The following is a 24,647-nucleotide window of genomic DNA, read 5'->3' as shown; positions in this document are numbered from 1 at the left end:
TGAATTAATTAGATTATCTCATTCACTTAACCTATGTTTTACGGCCCATCCGATTAAGGGACAAATAAGGCTCAGATCTATTCCTGTCTTGGAAAATAATACAGTATAGGTGGTGCATTCTGTCTCGATCCCAAGTTGCTTATGGGCAATTTAAAAATAATATTGTTTTGCTGCCGTCTCCATCCTTTAGCATGCAGCGTGAACAGTGTAATAATAATGGATGCATTAGTTTTGCAAATTGCTTTATTTGTGTGTGCTGTAATGGGAGGTCCTGACTATATATTTATGATGATTTCTTCCCCGCAGCAGCAGCACTATACCTAAGGGCAAACCAATTTACATTCTTGTTTTTCTCTTCAGATCCATGCCAGTTTCCATGACAACATAGTTTCACTTTTTTGTCCTCCGCCTCATTCACTTGTTCAGTCTCTCTGCAGGTCTCAAAGTCCCCACTGATCCCTCCTACATTTCTCTTGACCTTACTCCAACAATTTATCTCCTCTCTCGCATTGCTTCATTCTATTGAACCTATCAATTTTGCTTGTCATGTCGGGTTGGGAAATAAACCATATCTTAAAGGGATTCTAAAATAATGTAAGACATACCTGTATTTGTTATAACTGCAATTATCAGGCATAATAGGTAGCCAGTAGGTTTATATCAGAATCAGATAGGCCTTCATCCAAGTGCAACAGGTGTGAAAGTGTCCAGCAGTCTAAGAGTTTGATTTATTTCCAACTCAAACACCAAAGTAAAAGTATAAATATTCTAATCAGGCCTTGTAGAAAGATATCTTGCAACATTAAAAACATTCAATAGCATGAAACAGATAGGAGGAAGTCATCATCTTACCGGGCTGTAGTATGTAGAGTGCACTTCATTTGAGCTGAGTTCACATGAGGGCATCTGCTGCTGATACCCAGACCGCCAGAGGGAGCATTCATCTGGAAAACAGCACAGGCTTCAAAACATCTGAATATTATTTATGCAATATTCAGTGTGATCTGTGATACAGTAAAGTAAAACATGTATGTGACTATCAGTAGTTTATCTGACGCATGCGTTTATGTGTTTCAATGTGTGCTTACATCTGCAACACTAAGCTACATTGGTGGTGTTAATTGCAAAAAAAAAAAACTGTGCAAAACCAACTAGTGTCCAGAGTGAGTGCATTGAAGAAAAGTGCGGATGCGGACATGCTAATGCTGTGATCAGCTGCAGACTCGTCCTGCCCTTCTACATCTTGAACAGTGGGAGTCATGAACCGCTGCAAGGTGACGCGTCCTCTCATTTCATGCCAAACTTCAGCCACAACACGCGCTGCGATATTTGTCACCGTGGACTGACACTAAACTGCGGCTGGGCTTGTTATACATGAACCAAACGGATTAGATTAGAGAAGGAACTGTGCATCTTGCGGAGAAGTGAAGGGAGCAAGGGAGCGAGCGAGCAAGCAAGCAGCAAGCGGTGGTGGCGGTGGCGGCTGCAGCGGCGGCCACTCCGGGGAATGTCTGCTGGCCGTCAGTCCTCACATCGGCCTCTTCTTCACGTCGCGCTGCCAATAAATGGGGTATGGACTACTCTTTCCCCCGCTATGACACTGTGTAAACACGCTGCGTATGGCGTGCACACATCTCTCTGCCTGTGTCTTAAACCCCGTCTAAGTTTGTGTTCTTGTAGAAAGTCTCCAGCTCAGTGACAATCCCCTGTGAAAGTTCAGATCCCGTTAGCTAGCATTGGTTCGCTTGCAGATGTGTGAGCAACGGCTACGTCAGCTCGGAGCTAGCGCTGAATCTGAATTAGCATGCTAAAGTTAGCCCGTCTCCTCCACCGCGCTTCACTGCTGCTGGGTTCACATCAGGGACACACATTCTCCCAAACACCATTATTCACAGCAACAGCTAGTATTTTATCAGTGTCTAATATACCCAAATAACTCCAGGTTTTTTTGGTTTGTTATGACAGACTCGCGTTCTTAGCTAACCTCAAAGTCTGTGCCAACGTTTGATTGGCTTGATGCTAAACAGCGGCTAACCTGTGTTCATCAGGTGAAAAGCACAGTATCGATACCTGTCATTAAAACAACAATGGGGCACTGACATGACTGTGCACAAGGGGAATAATTATCACTTTTCTTCAACTAACTGACCCACGTGTTGCTTTTTACTTAAGATGACATATTTAGTTGTGTGTTTTAATAATGGGTGACATCTGTTATTGCAGAGGAGGTAAGGATAATATCAAACTAAGTAGAAAACTAAGCAACTGTGGGCCTGTGACAAGCTAATGGTGGCGTGGTTTTTAGTTGTTTTTTTCAGAAATCCTGTCATATTTGATTTAATCTGAGTTCTAGCTCTTCTACAAATCTTACAAACTACATAAAACGAAAATGTCAGTAGACTATGTGGGCGTGTATTTTTGACTGAACGACAGGATATGAGTAAACACTTTTCACATTTAGTTTTATTCCCCTAAATGTTCAACTACTAGTGCTAAACATTGCAGTGGGCCTATCAGCTTTAACTTTAACGTATTTCTTTGACATGTTAGTCTGTCTTTTCTTTTGTCCCACAGCTCAGATATGTGAGTACTGAGCAGTGCACTCACTCCATGCTGTGTATCTACAATGTCCTGGTGCTCTATATATAGCACCTAACAGAGTTTGCAACTTGATCTGAATTGTCTTTCAAGGCCACAGTCCACTGTGCATTGCTTTCCACTGAAGGTGAAATCGTGCCTGGTTTCTTTGGCATTTTTCTTCTTTTGCATTTCCACTTGTGTGTGATCTCATCCTTTGCATTTGCCTAGGGCTTATGTAAATGCTGTTGGAGCATTTGAACTGTACAAGGCAGTTTTTCCCTTGTTTTGGGTTTGAACCATATTCGACTGTGATTTACAAGTTTCTGCTGTTTTCACTAAACCTGTAACTATGGATGAAATGACGATAGAGTTGACCTATTTCTTATCTTAAGTTTCTTTTATTTGTGTCCACATCTGATTAAACAGTGAGCAATGAGTCCAGCCGTAACTTAGAGAATGGCATAGTCCATGCAGAGAGATGTGGTTTGTGCAGCTGACATGTTTCTTATCTGGACAGGTGATCTGAGAAGTTTGGGCTGAGTTACAGGGAGCACTGCTAAGGTGAGCTATGAAAGAATAATGGGATATTGAGAACCTTTCCACATGACCGAATGCCCCAAGACAGCACTGGACTATGTGGGCCTAGTGAATAGATCCTTTTAATAATCCTTAAAAGCTCTTAATTTTAAAAGTATGCCTATGCAAATATGTTAAAAATGAACTTTGTTTTCATGATGGTTTAGCCTGTCTCACAGAATTTTGATTGCCACGAATCGGTTTAATCAATCAGAGAAACACATGGTCTGGATGAAATTGAGAAATCGTGCGGATTTGTGCAGAATTTACAAGAAACCTAACAAAATTCTATGAGTCTGAGGTAAAAAAAAAAAAAAAAAAGTTACATTTTTTGTTCTGAATGTCACGCGAATATTTAACAGGAGATGCCTTCTGCATTTGGGAGACACGTGCGACAAATTTAACAGCTATGATTGGCACTTCCCAAATAAGCGTGGTCGTTTGATGCTCTGTATCGTCTGGTTCCAGATCCTGCAGTCAAACTGAAAGTAGGAGCGTCCTGCTCAACGGGCAGATAATATGCTTTTCTTGTGGTATTTAGTAATAAACTATCAATATACAGAGATTTTTCTTTAACATTTTGTTAATCATAAACGCAATATTAATCTAAAAAACAAGTAAAAAATGGTCGATTGACATGTTGTTCAAAACTAGAACTACTTCTCATCATAGAAGTATTTCACCATAGCAAGCTTTACTTTAAGATTTACTTCTTATTACTTTTTGAAAACTGTCTACATGACAATTTGGGTTTTGTGTCGCAAGTAAGAACAGGGTGAGTGGGGATAGGGGTTAGGTGAAAATGTAAATTTTTGGAGCAACTCGATCACACTAGCCTTAAATACAGCACAAAACAGTAATAATTAAAATGCATCTCTGTCTAAACTAAAGATGAGGGAACACCACATGTAGCATGGTTAAAAGCTCATAAAATAGATTTTTCATAATTTATCTCCTTATTCCAGTTTTTTCATATCAGGCATGTTTAGCTGTCTCAGCAAATCAATCATCCTCTTCCCAGTTCAATCTTTGCCTTTAGGGCAAAGGTCAAAGACGTAAACAGGTGCTGCTTGCCTCACACAGCCCATTCTCTTGATTCTTTCTGTGCTTTTGACGGGTTGGGCTTTTTCCTTGCTCTAGTAGGCACTTGTCCATGTAGGTTGTGGAGAGGACACAACTCTTGTGCTTCTGTTTTTCTTCAGTGCGTCCTTAGACCAAGCTAAGGCCATAAAGTCATTTTAGTCTTCAGTGCTAACCACCTAGTGTGTCAAGCATTTCAACCTAAACTTATCTGGGCTATATTCTCAGTAAATAAAAAGTAAAAGAGGGGTAATTTTTGTGATTTTCTCTATTGCTGACTCTTCTCAATGGTATTGCCTAGTGTTTACTCAAAGGTTGTACTTGTTTGGTATTCCCCTCCCCCCAATGATGTGTTGGACTACCTGAGTGTATTTCCTCAAAATATGCTACATCTTCCTCATTCAATAGTTGCCTCAGCAGGCTGTTACTTAGTTTTCTTTTGATAACCTTGCTTTATTGCCATTTGTCATTCACAATAATTGCTGGATTTCAGATGACATCACAACATAAAAGATGTAAAGAACACTCGTATCATATTACAACAAAAAATGTGCATTTTAACAATATTAATGTTAGTTGCCCCCATCTGTATTAAATAACTTCTTGGGTCAAGACACTACTAGAAATGATCAGATTCAACATGAATGTGACTTTGCCTTTTGGATATTCATGACAAAGTACCATGTTATCAATAGGGAAAACTGTAAACACCAATTGCTATGCTGACTTATTGTTTAATAAATAAAAGATTAACACATCTTTTAAGCTCAAAATGTATTGGCAGTAATTTGATTTGCACCAGTATAACTTATAAAATCTGTGCTATTTATATATTTTGTCTTTAATATGGTTCAAGAGGGTTTATCTGGTTAAAATGGTCTTCAGTCTTATTATCACAATATTTTCTGTAGCAATATATTGCACTTCAAAATGTGTTATTGTGACAGGCCTATCCACTTAGCTACAGTTGGATGGACATAGTGAATTATTGTCCACCTGCATATGACAACAAAACATAAAAGATAAAAGGACTGAGACCACTCCTCCGCTTGGTCCCAGGAGCTTTGAGACGTAAAAGTAATTATTACAGTAGACCCTGGGGCGATTAGCACTCAGAGAGGCCACTTGTCAAACTTGGTGGTGTGCGGAGATAATGACCACATTTTTGGCCTTATTTGAAACTTTTGTGTGTCATGGAGGTAGTTAGACATCCCCCTCCAAGTCCCACAAAGAGTGGCAAGTCAAATGTCAGAGGCGTTTGTGTTGGGAATGTGGCACATCGGAACAGCAGGTAAGTAACTAAAGACCAGCTCTGCCGCACTAGAAAAATGTCAACTTTATTTAAATATTTGTTAGGTCCACACCCAAATATTTGCCTTTTTTCTTCTGTCAGTTTCAGTCTGTAAAATGTGTTGTATAGATATTACAAAGACACCAAGGTCAAGGAGGTGTCCTAGATTCTTCTCTACATTTTTAGCTTAATTTTGGGTAAACGTATTGTTGTTCTCTCTCTGCAAGAAGATTTCCCATTATCTACACCGCCCTGGACAGTTAAATTTAAATGAGGTTTCATTTAGAGTGAATGTAAGTGTAAGTGAATGCTTGTCTGTCAGTGTATGTGTCTTGAGTCTAATGTGTTGTCTAGACTGCATCCTATCAAGGGCCTTTAGAGGCAATAAAGTATATCCCAGCCAGTGTGGAGATAAGAGGCAGCCACATGTGATCCTATTGATTTCCATTTACTCAACAAGACACTAGAACTGACTTTTTGTGCTGTCCCAAGCTTGGAGAAATGGATAATCATTTGTCTGGGGTACTATCCAGCCAACATGTCCTAGGTGTTACCAACTACTTTCTAGAGGGCAAAACAGTATTTCATAATATATTATTCGTTTATTGTATTGTAACGGGCATAATATGTTGTTCATTTCAATTCCTATTAGCCATTGCCTTGACAATGGTGGCTCTTCTTGGGGTCCATATCTTAAACGCACAGTGTTTAATGATTGAATAGCTTTATGTATTGTTGCATCCCTAATGCAAAGAGATATTTGGGTTGGACACAGGCCTTGGCAGCTGTTTGTAAAGAACAGTACCCACACTGTCATCTGTTTTGTTAATGCAGTCAGTATCCTCAAGTACTAACGGCCCCGCTTCAACTTCAGCCTATTGTCAGTCAGTCTTGTGATCTCCAAGGCTACTTCACCAAGGCCACATATTTAGTGGTGCCATGGGCAAATGAAGTTTGTTGGGCTGCACATTAGTAAAAAGTGTACACGTCTTTGGAGGGTGTGCTCTCAGTCCCACTCACACTATTTATTTATGTGTGCTGGTACACTGTGGCTTGTGTTTAACGCCCACTCCACAGAGAGCCTCTGTGGCATCTGTGTTCTGGGATTGGCCCCGATTTTTGTCGTCACTTTCGGCCATGACTTACCAGGGCCCTCTGGGGCTATTCATATCCCCTCAGACTAAAAATACTGCCACTCATGGGGACAACAATACATAGCTCACTCATAACAGAGTGAATATTTGCCGTAAAAGTGTTGGAAAACAAAAACATAATAATAGACTTGAACTGGATTAACTTTATTATGACATGTACATTCATTAACCCTGTTACAGTTGACATATTAGTAACTCTAATCCATTTCCTTTTTTTTATAAACAGAAAATTCAGTCACTTGACAGAACAAGTTATATCGGAATTGTTTTTTGGGAGATATACAACATTTTAATATATTTATTTGTCATCTATATATATAAATAAATGTACATTGGAATTTTAACAAACCTGTGGTTAATTTTTTGATGTATTGTAAATTAATACAAAAAAAAACCAAAAAAAAAAAACACTTAAAATGATGCATAATGGCACATTTGTTTTAGTTGTGTATATGATGTAGCAGTGTCAGGCTAACTCAGACTCTAATTGGCCCTCGCCACTCACGAAGTGATGGCGAGGGGCATTGTTCTTCCTGGGTTTCTTCTTCTTATTATTAGGCCCGAGCCTGGGACTCCGTCCCGGCGAGGGACTCATTAAAACCGCGTCCGAAACCCAGAAAATGGCAAAAATCAAGTAGTAAACACGCCCCGACATGGCAGTGAGTGGTGTCAAAAATTAGAACTCGACGAGCTCTAATTGTCACAAAAGACCCCGAGAAAAAATAACGAAAGATGACTCGGTAGCGCCACCTCAAACTTTGATTTTCATGGGGCCAATGGGAGCCCGACTCGGAAAAAAGTCGACGTAAAAATCCGAAACTCACATCAAAAAATAGTACATGTCGGGACATGACAAAAATGATATTATGGCCCCGCCCTAAAATGTACAGGACGTCGGCCATATTGGATCAAACCCGAGAACGACAAAAGTGCACACCCTCACATTCAGGACATTTTCTCGCCCAGTTTTCATCACAAACACGTCAAATTTGGCCAAATCCCTCTAAACCCATGTGTGATTAAAGATTAACAATTACATTTTGATTATGACTTTGGGTGTGGTCAGGGTGAATTTTCAACAAAATCGCAATTTTTGCAATATTTCAATAAAATATTTCTCTTTCACACATTTTTTGTTGGGAAAACGCTAATACAGCGTTTATGCACATTTGTGAGCTGAACGCAATGATATGCAAATCAAGGCACTCTCTCACAAAATGGCTCTCTAGCGCCCTCTTCAAATTTCATTTTCAAAAATTCGTAGAAGACAAGCGATTTGTCGTGGACGTGTGAAAAAATTCACAGGGGCCTTATTTGTGATGGGGCACAATGTGAGAAAGTCACATGACTGTAGCTGTTATGGTTTAGGAGAAAAATAATGGGTGGAAAATGCGTTTCCATTATTATTCTTCTTCTTCTTCTTCTTATTTTGGTCGCGACTTTGAATCCACTTTTGACCCCCTGAACGTTAACGAAAAGTCAATTTTATTGGACCCAAAATTCAAGATTGGTGAAAAATTAATTATTTTGATGTTCAAAAAAATTAATGTATCAAAATGACTCAATAGCGCCACCTCAAAATTTGAAATACATTGCGGCAATGAGAGACCTTTTTCATCGTAGACAAATGAAATTTGGTACAAACATAGAACATGTCAAGACAAGTAAAAAATTATATTATGACCCCACCCTAAACCCTACAGGAAGTCGGCCATTGTGGGCGGAACCTCATTTTTTCAAAATTTTACCTCTCACATTTGGATTTTTTGCGCCTTGGATTTTCATTAAACAAACTTGCAAATTTGTCAAAATGAACTAGACCCATGTGGGATTATAAGCAACTCTTTTGGAATTTTCTAAGTAATAAAATGTGGGTGTGGCCAGCCTGCAAAGAAAAAAGCCATTTTTAAAAGTTTTTAATTGCATGTAACTCACACAGTTAGTGTCCTACGTCCCGGCATGAATATACTTTTTTATTCAAAATGTTGATCTGAACACATAGATATACAATTTACACAGGTCAGATTTTATATTGCTCCACAGCGCCCCCTCAAACTTTGATTTTATGGGGCCAATGGGAGCCCGACTCGGAAAAAAGTCAACTTAAAAATCTGAAACTCACATCAAAAAATAGAACATATTGGGACATGACAAAAATGATATTATGGCCCCGCCCTAAAATGTACAGGAAGTCGGCCATATTGGATCAAACCCGGGAACGACAAAAGTACGCACCCTCACATTCAGGATATTTTCTCGCACAGTTTTCATCACAAACACTTCAAATTTGGCCAAATCCCACTAAACCCATGTGTGATTAAAGATTATCAATTTACATTTGATTATGACTTTGGGTGTGGTCAGGGTGAATTTTCAACAAAATCGCAAATTTATGAATATTTCAAAAAAATATTTCTCTTTCACACATTTTTTGTTGGGAAAACGCTAATACAGCGTTTATGCACATTTGTGAGCTGAACGCAATGATATGCAAATCAAGACACTCTCTGACAAAATGGCTCTCTAGCGCCCTCTTCAAATTTTATATTCAAAAATTCGTCGAAGACAATCGCTTTGTTGTGGACTTGTGGAAAAATTCACAGGGGCCTTATTTGTGATGGGGCACAATGTGAGAAAGTCACATGACTGTAGCTGTTATGGTTTAGGAGAAAAATAATGGGTGGAAAATGTGTTTCCATTATTAGGCCCGAGCCTGGGACTCCGTCCCGGCGAGGGACTCATTAAAACCGCGTCCGAAACCCAGAAAATGGCAAAAATCAAGTAGTAAACACGCCCCGACATGGCAGTGAGTGGTGTCAAAAATTAGAACTCGACGAGCTCTAATTGTCACAAAAGACCCCGAGAAAAAATAACGAAAGATGACTCGGTAGCGCCACCTCAAACTTTGATTTTCATGGGGCCAATGGGAGCCCGACTCGGAAAAAAGTCGACGTAAAAATCCGAAACTCACATCAAAAAATAGTACATGTCGGGACATGACAAAAATGATATTATGGCCCCGCCCTAAAATGTACAGGACGTCGGCCATATTGGATCAAACCCGAGAACGACAAAAGTGCACACCCTCACATTCAGGACATTTTCTCGCCCAGTTTTCATCACAAACACGTCAAATTTGGCCAAATCCCTCTAAACCCATGTGTGATTAAAGATTAACAATTACATTTTGATTATGACTTTGGGTGTGGTCAGGGTGAATTTTCAACAAAATCGCAATTTTTGCAATATTTCAATAAAATATTTCTCTTTCACACATTTTTTGTTGGGAAAACGCTAATACAGCGTTTATGCACATTTGTGAGCTGAACGCAATGATATGCAAATCAAGGCACTCTCTCACAAAATGGCTCTCTAGCGCCCTCTTCAAATTTCATTTTCAAAAATTCGTAGAAGACAAGCGATTTGTCGTGGACGTGTGAAAAAATTCACAGGGGCCTTATTTGTGATGGGGCACAATGTGAGAAAGTCACATGACTGTAGCTGTTATGGTTTAGGAGAAAAATAATGGGTGGAAAATGCGTTTCCATTATTATTCTTCTTCTTCTTCTTCTTATTTTGGTCGCGACTTTGAATCCACTTTTGACCCCCTGAACGTTAACGAAAAGTCAATTTTATTGGACCCAAAATTCAAGATTGGTGAAAAATTAATTATTTTGATGTTCAAAAAAATTAATGTATCAAAATGACTCAATAGCGCCACCTCAAAATTTGAAATACATTGCGGCAATGAGAGACCTTTTTCATCGTAGACAAATGAAATTTGGTACAAACATAGAACATGTCAAGACAAGTAAAAAATTATATTATGACCCCACCCTAAACCCTACAGGAAGTCGGCCATTGTGGGCGGAACCTCATTTTTTCAAAATTTTACCTCTCACATTTGGATTTTTTGCGCCTTGGATTTTCATTAAACAAACTTGCAAATTTGTCAAAATGAACTAGACCCATGTGGGATTATAAGCAACTCTTTTGGAATTTTCTAAGTAATAAAATGTGGGTGTGGCCAGCCTGCAAAGAAAAAAGCCATTTTTAAAAGTTTTTAATTGCATGTAACTCACACAGTTAGTGTCCTACGTCCCGGCATGAATATACTTTTTTATTCAAAATGTTGATCTGAACACATAGATATACAATTTACACAGGTCAGACTTTTATATTGCTCCACAGCGCCCCCTCAAACTTTGATTTTATGGGGCCAATGGGAGCCCGACTCGGAAAAAAGTCAACTTAAAAATCTGAAACTCACATCAAAAAATAGAACATATTGGGACATGACAAAAATGATATTATGGCCCCGCCCTAAAATGTACAGGAAGTCGGCCATATTGGATCAAACCCGGGAACGACAAAAGTACGCACCCTCACATTCAGGATATTTTCTCGCACAGTTTTCATCACAAACACTTCAAATTTGGCCAAATCCCACTAAACCCATGTGTGATTAAAGATTATCAATTACATTTTGATTATGACTTCGGGTGTGGTCAGGGTGAATTTTCAACAAAATCGCAAATTTATGAATATTTCAAAAACATATTTCTCTTTCACACATTTTTTGTTGGGAAAACGCTAATACAGCGTTTATGCACATTTGTGAGCTGAACGCAATGATATGCAAATCAAGACACTCTCTGACAAAATGGCTCTCTAGCGCCCTCTTCAAATTTTATATTCAAAAATTCGTCGAAGACAATCGCTTTGTTGTGGACTTGTGGAAAAATTCACAGGGGCCTTATTTGTGATGGGGCACAATGTGAGAAAGTCACATGACTGTAGCTGTTATGGTTTAGGAGAAAAATAATGGGTGGAAAATGCGTTTCCATTATTAGGCCCGAGCCTGGGACTCCGTCCCGGCGAGGGACTCATTAAAACCGCGTCCGAAACCCGGAAAATGGCAAAAATCAAGTAGTAAACACGCCCCGACATGGCAGTGAGTGGTGTCAAAAATTAGAACTCGACGAGCTCTAATTGTCACAAAAGACCCCGAGAAAAAATAACGAAAGATGACTCGGTAGCGCCACCTCAAACTTTGATTTTCATGGGGCCAATGGGAGCCCGACTCGGAAAAAAGTCGACGTAAAAATCCGAAACTCACATCAAAAAATAGTACATGTCGGGACATGACAAAAATGATATTGTGGCCCCGCCCTAAAATGTACAGGACGTCGGCCATATTGGATCAAACCCGAGAACGACAAAAGTGCACACCCTCACATTCAGGACATTTTCTCGCCCAGTTTTCATCACAAACACGTCAAATTTGGCCAAATCCCTCTAAACCCATGTGTGATTAAAGATTAACAATTACATTTTGATTATGACTTTGGGTGTGGTCAGGGTGAATTTTCAACAAAATCGCAATTTTTGCAATATTTCAATAAAATATTTCTCTTTCACACATTTTTTGTTGGGAAAACGCTAATACAGCGTTTATGCACATTTGTGAGCTGAACGCAATGATATGCAAATCAAGGCACTCTCTCACAAAATGGCTCTCTAGCGCCCTCTTCAAATTTCATTTTCAAAAATTCGTAGAAGACAAGCGATTTGTCGTGGACGTGTGAAAAAATTCACAGGGGCCTTATTTGTGATGGGGCACAATGTGAAAAAGTCACATGACTGTAGCTGTTATGGTTTAGGAGAAAAATAATGGGTGGAAAATGCGTTTCCATTATTATTCTTCTTCTTCTTCTTCTTCTTATTTTGGTCGCGACTTTGAATCCACTTTTGACCCCCTGAACGTTAACGAAAAGTCAATTTTATTGGACCCAAAATTCAAGATTGGTGAAAAATTAATTATTTTGATGTTCAAAAAAATTAATGTATCAAAATGACTCAATAGCGCCACCTCAAAATTTGAAATACATTGCGGCAATGAGAGACCTTTTTCATCGTAGACAAATGAAATTTGGTACAAACATAGAACATGTCAAGACAAGTAAAAAATTATATTATGACCCCACCCTAAACCCTACAGGAAGTCGGCCATTGTGGGCGGAACCTCATTTTTTCAAAATTTTACCTCTCACATTTGGATTTTTTGCGCCTTGGATTTTCATTCAACAAACTTGCAAATTTGTCAAAATGAACTAGACCCATGTGGGATTATAAGCAACTCTTTTGGAATTTTCTAAGTAATAAAATGTGGGTGTGGCCAGCCTGCAAAGAAAAAAGCCATTTTTAAAAGTTTTTAATTACATGTAACTCACACAGTTAGTGTCCTACGTCCCGGCATGAATATACTTTTTTATTCAAAATGTTGATCTGAACACATAGATATACAATTTACACTGGTCAGATTTTATATTGCTCCACAGCGCCCCCTCAAACTTTGATTTTATGGGGCCAATGGGAGCCCGACTCGGAAAAAAGTCAACTTAAAAATCTGAAACTCACATCAAAAAATAGAACATATTGGGACATAACAAAAATTATATTATGGCCCCGCCCTAAAATGTACAGGAAGTCGGCCATATTGGATCAAACCCGGGAACGACAAAAGTACGCACCCTCACATTCAGGATATTTTCTCGCACAGTTTTCATCACAAACACTTCAAATTTGGCCAAATCCCACTAAACCCATGTGTGATTAAAGATTATCAATTTACATTTTGATTATGACTTTGGGTGTGGTCAGGGTGAATTTTCAACAAAATCGCAAATTTATGAATATTTCAAAAAAATATTTCTCTTTCACACATTTTTTGTTGGGAAAACGCTAATACAGCGTTTATGCACATTTGTGAGCTGAACGCAATGATATGCAAATCAAGACACTCTCTGACAAAATGGCTCTCTAGCGCCCTCTTCAAATTTTATATTCAAAAATTCGTCGAAGACAATCGCTTTGTTGTGGACTTGTGGAAAAATTCACAGAGGCCTTATTTGTGATGGGGCACAATGTGAGAAAGTCACATGACTGTAGCTGTTATGGTTTAGGAGAAAAATAATGGGTGGAAAATGCGTTTCCATTATTAGGCCCGAGCCTGGGACTCCGTCCCGGCGAGGGACTCATTAAAACCGCATCCGAAACCCGGAAAATGGCAAAAATCAAGTAGTAAACACGCCCCGACATGGCAGTGAGTGGTGTCAAAAATTAGATCTCGACGAGCTCTAATTGTCACAAAAGACCCCGAGAAAAAATAACGAAAGACTGACTCGGTAGCGCCACCTCAAACTTTGATTTTCATGAGGCCAATGGGAGCCCGACTCGGAAAAAAGTCGACGTAAAAATCCGAAACTCACATCAAAAAATAGTACATGTCAGGACATGACAAAAATGATATTATGGCCCCGCCCTAAAATGTACAGGACGTCGGCCATATTGGATCAAACCCGAGAACGACAAAAGTGCACACCCTCACATTCAGGACATTTTCTCGCCCAGTTTTCATCACAAACACTTCAAATTTGGCCAAATCCCTCTAAACCCATGTGTGATTAAAGATTAACAATTACATTTTGATTATGACTTTGGGTGTGGTCAGGGTGAATTTTCAACAAAATCGCAATTTTTGCAATATTTCAATAAAATATTTCTCTTTCACACATCTTTTGTTGGGAAAACGCTAATACAGCGTTTATGCACATTTGTGAGCTGAACGCAATGATATGCAAATCAAGGCACTCTCTCACAAAATGGCTCTCTAGCGCCCTCTTCAAATTTCATTTTCAAAAATTCGTAGAAGACAAGCGATTTGTCGTGGACGTGTGAAAAAATTCACAGGGGCCTTATTTGTGATGGGGCACAATGTGAGAAAGTCACATGACTGTAGCTGTTATGGTTTAGGAGAAAAATAATGGGTGGAAAATGCGTTTCCATTATTCTTCTTCTTCTTCTTCTTCTTATTTTGGTCGCGACTTTGAATCCACTTTTGACCCCCTGAACGTTAACGAAAAGTCAATTTTATTGGACCCAAAATTCAAGATTGGTGAAAAATTAATTATTTTGATGTTCAAAAAAATTAATGTTTCAAAATGACTCAATAGCGCCACCTCAAAATTTGAAATACATTGCGGCAATGAGAGACCTTTTTCATCGTAGACAAATGAAATTTGTTACAAACATAGAAGATGTGAAGACAAGTAAAAAATTATATTATGACCCCACCCTAAACCCTACAGGAAGTCGGCCATTGTGGGCGGAACCCCATTTTTTCAAAATTTTACCTCTCACATTTGGATATTTTGCGCCTCAGATTTTCATTCAAAAAATTTGCAAATTGGTCAAAATGAACTAGACCCATGTGGGATTATAGGGAACTGTCTTGGATTTTTCTACATCATAAAATATGGGTGTGGCCAGCCTGCAAAGAAAAAAGCAATATTTTGAAGTGTTAAAGTGAGCATAACTCACACATGCAGTGTCCTATTTCCCGGCATATACATTTTGTTTAAAATCTTGATCTACATGAAATGATATACAATTTACATATGTCAGAATTTTTTTTTACTCCACAGTGCCCCCTTGAACTTTTGAATCGGCCCAAAAAAATTAATTTGACGTAAACATTTGAAATTGGGCATGGACATTTGGCTTGGCAACCTGAACAAAAAAGTCAATAAGAACATACCTCTAATTTCAAAGGTGTTGCCATGGCAATGTCTGACATTTCTCATTGAAATACATGGGTTTTGGTTAACTGGGATGAAAAATATTTACTGTGTCATAGACCATTAAAATTTGGTACACATATTCCTCTCATCATACTGAATAAAAAAGCCAATGAAGACATACCTCTATTTCCAACCGTTCAGGCGTGACAATGTCATAAATGCTCTCATTGGAATGAATGGAGTAGTATTACTCAGTCGCTGATTTTGGGGGGAGGAGCGATGTAAGCGGGAACGAAAGGCAGGATCTCCGCGGTGGCGTGTACCCCGCGGTCGCAAGGGGTGGCGAGGGCCTTTATCACTGCTTGCAGTTTTAATTAGGCCCGAGCCTGGGACTCCGTCCCGGCGAGGGACTCATTAAAACCGCGTCCGAAACCCGAAAATGGCAAAAATCAAGTAGTAAACACGCCCCGACATGGCAGTGAGTGGTGTCAAAAATTAGAACTCGACGAGCTCTAATTGTCACAAAAGACCCCGAGAAAAAATAACGAAAGACGACTCGGTAGCGCCACCTCAAACTTTGATTTTCATGGGGCCAATGGGAGCCCGACTCGGAAAAAAGTCGACGTAAAAATCCGAAACTCACATCAAAAAATAGTACATGTCGGGACATGACAAAAATGATATTATGGCCCCGCCCTAAAATGTACAGGACGTCGGCCATATTGGATCAAACCCGGGAACGACAAAAGTGCACACCCTCGCATTCAGGACATTTTCTCGCACAGTTTTCATCACAAACACTTCAAATTTGGCCAAATCCCTCTAAACCCATGTGTGATAAAAAATTATCAATTACATTTTGATTATGACTTTGGGTGTGGTCAGGGTGAATTTTCAACAAAATTGCAAATTTTGGAATATTTCAATAAAATATTTCTCTTTCACACATTTTTTGTTGGGAAAACGCTAATACAGCGTTTATGCACATTTGAGAGCTGAACGCAATGATATGCAAATCAAGGCACTCTCTCACAAAATGGCTCTCTAGCGCCCTCTTCAAATTTCATTTTCAAAAATTCGTAGAAGACAAACGCTTTGTACGTGGACGTGTGAAAAAAATCACAGGGGCCTTATTTGTGATGGGGCACAATGTGACAAAGTCACATGACTGTAGCTGTTATGGTTTAGGAGAAAAATAATGGGTGGAAAAAAAATTTCCATTATTAGGCCCGAGCCTGGGACTCCGTCCCGGCGAGGGACTCATTAAAACCGCGTCCGAAACCTGGAAAATGGCAAAAATCAAGTAGTAAACACGCCCCGACATGGCAGTGAGTGGTGTCAAAAATTAGAACTCGACGAGCTCTAATTGTCACAAAAGACCCCGAGAAAAAATAACGAAAGACGACTCGGTAGCGCCACCTCAAACTTTGATTTTCATGGGGCCAATGGGAGCCCGACTCGGAAAAAAGTCGACGTAAAAATCCGAAACTCACATCAAAAAATAGTACATGTCGAGACATGACAAAAATGATATTATGGCCCCGCCCTAAAATGTACAGGACGTCGGCCATATTGGATCAAACCCGGGAACGACAAAAGTGCACACCCTCGCATTCAGGACATTTTCTCGCACAGTTTTCATCAGAAACACCTCAAATTTGGCCAAATCCCACTAAACCCATGTGTGATTAAACACCTCAATTACATTTTGATTATGACTTTGGGTGTGGTCAGGGTGAATTTTCAACAAAATCGCAATTTTTGCAATATTTCAATAAAATATTTCTCTTTCACACATTTTTTGTTGGGAAAACGCTAATACAGCGTTTATGCACATTTGTGAGCTGAACGCAATGATATGCAAATCAAGGCACTCTCTCACAAAATGGCTCTCTAGCGCCCTCTTCAAATTTCATTTTCAAAAATTCGTAGAAGACAAGCGATTTGATCGTGGACGTGTGAAAAAAATCACAGGGGCCTTATTTGTGATGGGGCACAATGTGAGAAAGTCACATGACTGTAGCTGTTATGGTTTAGGAGAAAAATAATGGGTGGAAAAAAAAGTTTCCATTATTATTCTTCTTCTTCTTCTTCTTATTATTTTGGTCGCGACTTTGAATCCACTTTTGACCCCCTGATCGTTAACGAAAAGTCATTTTTATTGGACACAAAATTCAAGATTGGTGAAAAATTAATTATTTTGATGTTCAAAAAAATTAATGTATCAAAATGACTCAATAGCGCCACCTCAAATTTGAAATACATTGCGGCAATGAGAGACCTTTTTCATCGTAGACAAATGAAATTTGGTACAAACATAGAACATGTCAAGACAAGTAAAAAATTATATTATGACCCCACCCTAAACCCTACAGGAAGTCGGCCATTGTGGGCGGAACCTCATTTTTTCAAAATTTTACCTCTCACATTTGGATTTTTTGCGCCTTGGATTTTCATTAAACAAACTTGCAAATTTGTCAAAATGAACTAGACCCATGTGGGATTATAAGCAACTCTTTTGGAATTTTCTAAGTAATAAAATGTGGGTGTGGCCAGCCTGCAAAGAAAGAAAAAAGCCATTTTTAAAAGTTTTTAATTGCATGTAACTCACACAGTTAGTGTCCTACGTCCCGGCATGAATATACTTTTTTATTCAAAATGTTGATCTGAACACATAGATATACAATTTACACAGGTCAGATTTTATATTGCTCCACAGCGCCCCCTCAAACTTTGATTTTATGGGGCCAATGGGAGCCCGACTCGGAAAAAAGTCAACGTAAAAATCTGAAACTCACATCAAAAAATAGAACATGTTGGGACATGACAAAAATGATATTGTGGCCCCGCCCTAAAATGTACAGGAAGTCGGCCATATTGGATCAATCCCGGGAACGACAAAAGTGCACACCCTCACATTCAGGACATTTTCTCGCACAGTTTTCATCACAAACACGTCAAATTTGGCCAAATCCCACTAAACCCATGTGTGATTAAAGATTATCAATTACATTTTGATTATGACTTTGGGTGTGGTCAGGGTGAATTTTCAACAAAATCGCAAATTTATGGAATATTTCAAAAAAATATTTCTCTTTCACACATTTTTTGTTGGGAAAACGCTAATACAGCGTTTATGCACATTTGTGAGCTGAACGCAATGATATGCAAATCAAGGCACTCTCTCACAAAATGGCTCTCTAGCGCCCTCTTCAAATTTCATATTCAAAAATTCGTAGAAGACAATCGCTTTGTCGTGGACGTGTGAAAAAATTCACAGGGGCCTTATTTGTGATGGGGCACAATGTGAGAAAGTGACATGACTGTAGCTGTTATGGTTTAGGAGAAAAATAATGGGTGGAAAATGTGTTTCCATTATTAGGCCCGAGCCTGGGACTCCGTCCGGGCGAGGGACTCATTAAAACCGCGTCCGAAACCCGCAAAATGGCAAAAATCAAGTAGTAAACACGCCCCGACATGGCAGTGAGTGGTGTCAAAAATTAGAACTCGACGAGCTCTAATTGTCACAAAAGACCCCGAGAAAAAATAACGAAAGATGACTCGGTAGCGCCACCTCAAACTTTGATTTTCATGGGGCCAATGGGAGCCCGACTCGGAAAAAAGTCGACGTAAAAATCCGAAACTCACATCAAAAAATAGTACATGTCGGGACATGACAAAAATGATATTATGGCCCCGCCCTAAAATGTACAGGACGTCGGCCATATTGGATCAAACCCGGGAACGACAAAAGTGCACACCCTCACATTCAGGACATTTTCTCGCCCAGTTTTCATCACAAACACGTCAAATTTGGCCAAATCCCTCTAAACCCATGTGTGATTAAAGATTAACAATTACATTTTGATTATGACTTTGGGTGTGGTCAGGGTGAATTTTCAACAAAATCGCAATTTTTGCAATATTTCAATAAAATATTTCTCTTTCACACATTTTTTGTTGGGAAAACGCTAATACAGCGTTTATGCACATTTGTAAGCTGAACGCAATGGTATGCAAATCAAGGCACTCTCTCACAAAATGGCTCTCTAGCGCCCTCTTCAAATTTCATTTTCAAAAATTCGTAGAAGACAAGCGATTTGTCGTGGACGTGTGAAAAAATTCACAGGGGCCTTATTTGTGATGGGGCACAATGTGAAAAAGTCACATGACTGTAGCTGTTATGGTTTAGGAGAAAAATAATGGGTGGAAAATGCGTTTCCATTATTATTCTTCTTCTTCTTCTTCTTATTTTGGTCGCGACTTTGAATCCACTTTTGACCCCCTGAACGTTAACGAAAAGTCAATTTTATTGGACCCAAAATTCAAGATTGGTGAAAAATTAATTATTTTGATGTTCAAAAAAATTAATGTATCAAAATGACTCAATAGCGCCACCTCAAAATTTGAAATACATTGCAGCAATGAGAGACCTTTTTCATCGTAGACAAATGAAATTTGGTACAAACATAGAACATGTCAAGACAAGTAAAAAATGATATTATGACCCCACCCTAAACCCTACAGGAAGTCGGCCATTGTGGGCGGAACCTCATTTTTTCAAAATTTTACCTCTCACATTTGGATTTTTTGCGCCTTGGATTTTCATTAAACAAACTTGCAAATTTGTCAAAATGAACTAGACCCATGTGGGATTATAAGCAACTCTTTTGGAATTTTCTAAGTAATAAAATGTGGGTGTGGCCAGCCTGCAAAGAAAAAAGCCATTTTTAAAAGTTTTTAATTGCATGTAACTCACACAGTTAGTGTCCTACGTCCCGGCATGAATATACTTTTTTATTCAAAATGTTGATCTGAACACATAGATATACAATTTACACAGGTCAGATTTTATATTGCTCCACAGCGCCCCCTCAAACTTTGATTTTATGGGGCCAATGGGAGCCCGACTCGGAAAAAAGTCAACTTAAAAATCTGAAACTCACATCAAAAAATAGAACATATTGGGACATGACAAAAATGATATTATGGCCCCGCCCTAAAATGTACAGGAAGTCGGCCATATTGGATCAAACCCGGGAACGACAAAAGTACGCACCCTCACATTCAGGATATTTTCTCGCACAGTTTTCATCACAAACACTTCAAATTTGGCCAAATCCCACTAAACCCATGTGTGATTAAAGATTATCAATTTACATTTGATTATGACTTTGGGTGTGGTCAGGGTGAATTTTCAACAAAATCGCAAATTTATGAATATTTCAAAAAAATATTTCTCTTTCACACATTTTTTGTTGGGAAAACGCTAATACAGCGTTTATGCACATTTGTGAGCTGAACGCAATGATATGCAAATCAAGACACTCTCTGACAAAATGGCTCTCTAGCGCCCTCTTCAAATTTTATATTCAAAAATTCGTCGAAGACAATCGCTTTGTTGTGGACTTGTGGAAAAATTCACAGGGGCCTTATTTGTGATGGGGCACAATGTGAGAAAGTCACATGACTGTAGCTGTTATGGTTTAGGAGAAAAATAATGGGTGGAAAATGCGTTTCCATTATTAGGCCCGAGCCTGGGACTCCGTCCCGGCGAGGGACTCATTAAAACCGCGTCCGAAACCCAGGAAAATGGCAAAAATCAAGTAGTAAACACGCCCCGACATGGCAGTGAGTGGTGTCAAAAATTAGAACTCGACGAGCTCTAATTGTCACAAAAGACCCCGAGAAAAAATAACGAAAGATGACTCGGTAGCGCCACCTCAAACTTTGATTTTCATGGGGCCAATGGGAGCCCGACTCGGAAAAAAGTCGACGTAAAAATCCGAAACTCACATCAAAAAATAGTACATGTCGGGACATGACAAAAATGATATTATGGCCCCGCCCTAAAATGTACAGGACGTCGGCCATATTGGATCAAACCCGAGAACGACAAAAGTGCACACCCTCACATTCAGGACATTTTCTCGCCCAGTTTTCATCACAAACACGTCAAATTTGGCCAAATCCCTCTAAACCCATGTGTGATCAAAGATTATCAATTACATTTTCATTATGACTTTGGGTGTGGTCAGGGTGAATTTTCAACAAAATCGCAATTTTTGCAATATTTCAATAAAATATTTCTCTTTCACACATTTTTTGTTGGGAAAACGCTAATACAGCGTTTATGCACATTTGTGAGCTGAACGCAATGGTATGCAAATCAAGGCACTCTCTCACAAAATGGCTCTCTAGCGCCCTCTTCAAATTTCATTTTCAAAAATTCGTAGAAGACAAGCGATTTGTCGTGGACGTGTGAAAAAATTCACAGGGGCCTTATTTGTGATGGGGCACAATGTGAAAAAGTCACATGACTGTAGCTGTTATGGTTTAGGAGAAAAATAATGGGTGGAAAATGCGTTTCCATTATTCTTCTTCTTCTTCTTCTTCTTATTTTGGTCGCGACTTTGAATCCACTTTTGACCCCCTGAACGTTAACGAAAAGTCAATTTTATTGGACCCAAAATTCAAGATTGGTGAAAAATTAATTATTTTGATGTTCAAAAAAATTAATGTATCAAAATGACTCAATAGCGCCACCTCAAAATTTGAAATACATTGCGGCAATGAGAGACCTTTTTCATCGTAGACAATTGAAATTTGTTACAAACATAGAAGATGTGAAGACAAGTAAAAAATTATATTATGACCCCACCCTAAACCCTACAGGAAGTCGGCCATTGTGGGCGGAACCCCATTTTTTCAAAATTTTACCTCTCACATTTGGATTTTTTGCGCCTCAGATTTTCATTCAAAAAATTTGCAAATTGGTCAAAATGAACTAGACCCATGTGGGATTATAGGGAACTGTCTTGGATTTTTCTACATCATAAAATATGGGTGTGGCCAGCCTGCAAAGAAAAAAGCAATATTTTGAAGTGTTAAAGTGAGCATAACTCACACATGCAGTGTCCTATTTCCCGGCATATACATTTTGTTTAAAATCTTGATCTACATGAAATGATATACAATTTACATATGTCAGAATTTTTTTTACTCCACAGCGCCCCCTTGAACTTTTGAATCGGCCCAAAAAAATTAATTTGACGTAAACATTTGAAATTGGGCATGGACATTTGGCTTGGCAACCTGAACAAAAAAGTCAATAAGAACTTACCTCTAATTTCAAAGGTGTTGCCATGGCAATGTCTGACATTTCTCATTGAAATACATGGGTTTTGGTTAACTGGGATGAAAAATATTTACTGTGTCATAGACCATTAAAATTTGGTACACATATTCCTCTCATCATACTGAATAAAAAAGCCAATGAAGACATACCTCTATTTCCAACCGTTCAGGCGTGACAATGTCATAAATGCTCTCATTGGAATGAATGGAGTAGTATTACTCAGTCGCTGATTTTGGGGGGAGGAGCGATGTAAGCAGGAACGAAAGGCAGGATCTCCGCGGTGGCGTGTACCCCGCGGTCGCAAGGGGTGGCGAGGGCCTTTATCACTGCTTGCAGTTTTAATTAGGCCCGAGCCTGGGACTCCGTCCCGGCGAGGGACTCATTAAAACCGCGTCCGGAGCGTGGAAAATGGCAAAAATCAAGTAGTAAACACGCCCCGACATGGCAGTGAGTGGTGTCAAAAATTAGAACTCGACGAGCTCTAATTGTCACAAAAGACCCCGAGAAAAAATAACGAAAGACGACTCGGTAGCGCCACCTCAAACTTTGATTTTCATGGGGCCAATGGGAGCCCGACTCAGAAAAAAGTCGACGTAAAAATCCGAAACTCACATCAAAAAATAGTACATGTCGGGACATGACAAAAATGATATTATGGCCCCGCCCTAAAATGTACAGGACGTCGGCCATATTGGATCAAACCCGGGAACGACAAAAGTGCACACCCTCGCATTCAGGACATTTTCTCGCACAGTTTTCATCACAAACACTTCAAATTTGGCCAAATCCCTCTAAACCCATGTGTGATTAAAGATTATCAATTACATTTTGATTATGACTTTGGGTGTGGTCAGGGTGAATTTTCAACAAAATCGCAAATTTTGGAATATTTCAAAAAAATATTTCTCTTTCACACATTTTTTGTTGGGAAAACGCTAATACAGCGTTTATGCACATTTGTGAGCTGAACGCAATGATATGCAAATCAAGGCACTCTCTCACAAAATGGCTCTCTAGCGCCCTCTTCAAATTTCATTTTCAAAAATTCGTAGAAGACAAACGCTTTGATCGTGGACGTGTGAAAAAAATCACAGGGGCCTTATTTGTGATGGGGCACAATGTGAGAAAGTCACATGACTGTAGCTGTTATGGTTTAGGAGAAAAATAATGGGTGGAAAAAAAATTTCCATTATTAGGCCCGAGCCTGGGACTCCGTCCCGGCGAGGGACTCATTAAAACCGCGTCCGGAGCAGTGGAAAATGGCAAAAATCAAGTAGTAAACACGCCCCGACATGGCAGTGAGTGGTGTCAAAAATTAGAACTCGACGAGCTCTAATTGTCACAAAAGACCCCGAGAAAAAATAACGAAAGACGACTCGGTAGCGCCACCTCAAACTTTGATTTTCATGGGGCCAATGGGAGCCCGACTCGGAAAAAAGTCGACGTAAAAATCCGAAACTCACATCAAAAAATAGTACATGTCGGGACATGACAAAAATGATATTATGGCCCCGCCCTAAAATGTACAGGACGTCGGCCATATTGGATCAAACCCGGGAACGACAAAAGTGCACACCCTCGCATTCAGGACATTTTCTCGCACAGTTTTCATCAGAAACACTTCAAATTTGGCCAAATCCCACTAAACCCATGTGTGATTAAAGATTATCAATTACATTTTGATTATGACTTTGGGTGTGGTCAGGGTGAATTTTCAACAAAATCGCAATTTTTGGAATATTTCAATAAAATATTTCTCTTTCACACATTTTTTGTTGGGAAAACGCTAATACAGCGTTTATGCACATTTGTGAGCTGAACGCAATGATATGCAAATCAAGGCACTCTCTCACAAAATGGCTCTCTAGCGCCCTCTTCAAATTTCATTTTCAAAAATTCGTAGAAGACAAACGCTTTGACGTGGACGTGTGAAAAAAATCACAGGGGCCTTATTTATGATGGGGCACAATGTGAGAAAGTCACATGACTGTAGCTGTTATGGTTTAGGAGAAAAATAATGGGTGGAAAAAAAAATTCCATTATTATTATTATTATTATTATTATTATACTTACCGCTTTTAAGTCATTTTTGACCCCCTGAACGTTAACGAAAACTCAAATTTATTGGACCCAAAATTCAAGTTTGGTGAAAAATTTATTATTTTGATGTTCAAAAAAATTATTCTTTCAAAATGACTCATTAGCGCCACCTCAAAAAATCAAAATGCATTACGTCAATGAGAGAC

General features: G+C 39.1%; 1 protein-coding gene across 2 annotated transcripts in view; it reads left to right on the top strand.

The window, feature by feature from the left end:
• Positions 1–1,173: 1,173 nt before the first annotated feature.
• The window catches only part of bcl9l (bcl9 like), a 46,581-nt gene continuing 23,107 nt past the window's right edge, over positions 1,174–24,647 (top strand). Inside the window, exon 1 of one of the 2 annotated variants that reach the window (XM_033976827.2) lies at positions 1,174–1,570. The gene's annotated coding sequence lies outside the window, so the exon portion shown is untranslated. Of the gene's footprint in view, positions 1,571–3,106; positions 3,142–24,647 lie in introns of those variants that run through there. The other variant, XM_055225798.1, reaches the window with a different exon arrangement.

Source organism: Periophthalmus magnuspinnatus, chromosome 13 (genome assembly GCF_009829125.3).
Source record: "Periophthalmus magnuspinnatus isolate fPerMag1 chromosome 13, fPerMag1.2.pri, whole genome shotgun sequence".
Lineage (NCBI taxonomy): Eukaryota > Metazoa > Chordata > Actinopteri > Gobiiformes > Gobiidae > Periophthalmus > Periophthalmus magnuspinnatus.
The sequence above is the reverse complement of the archived record's forward strand: the minus strand, read 5'-3'. Positions and strand labels throughout refer to the sequence as shown.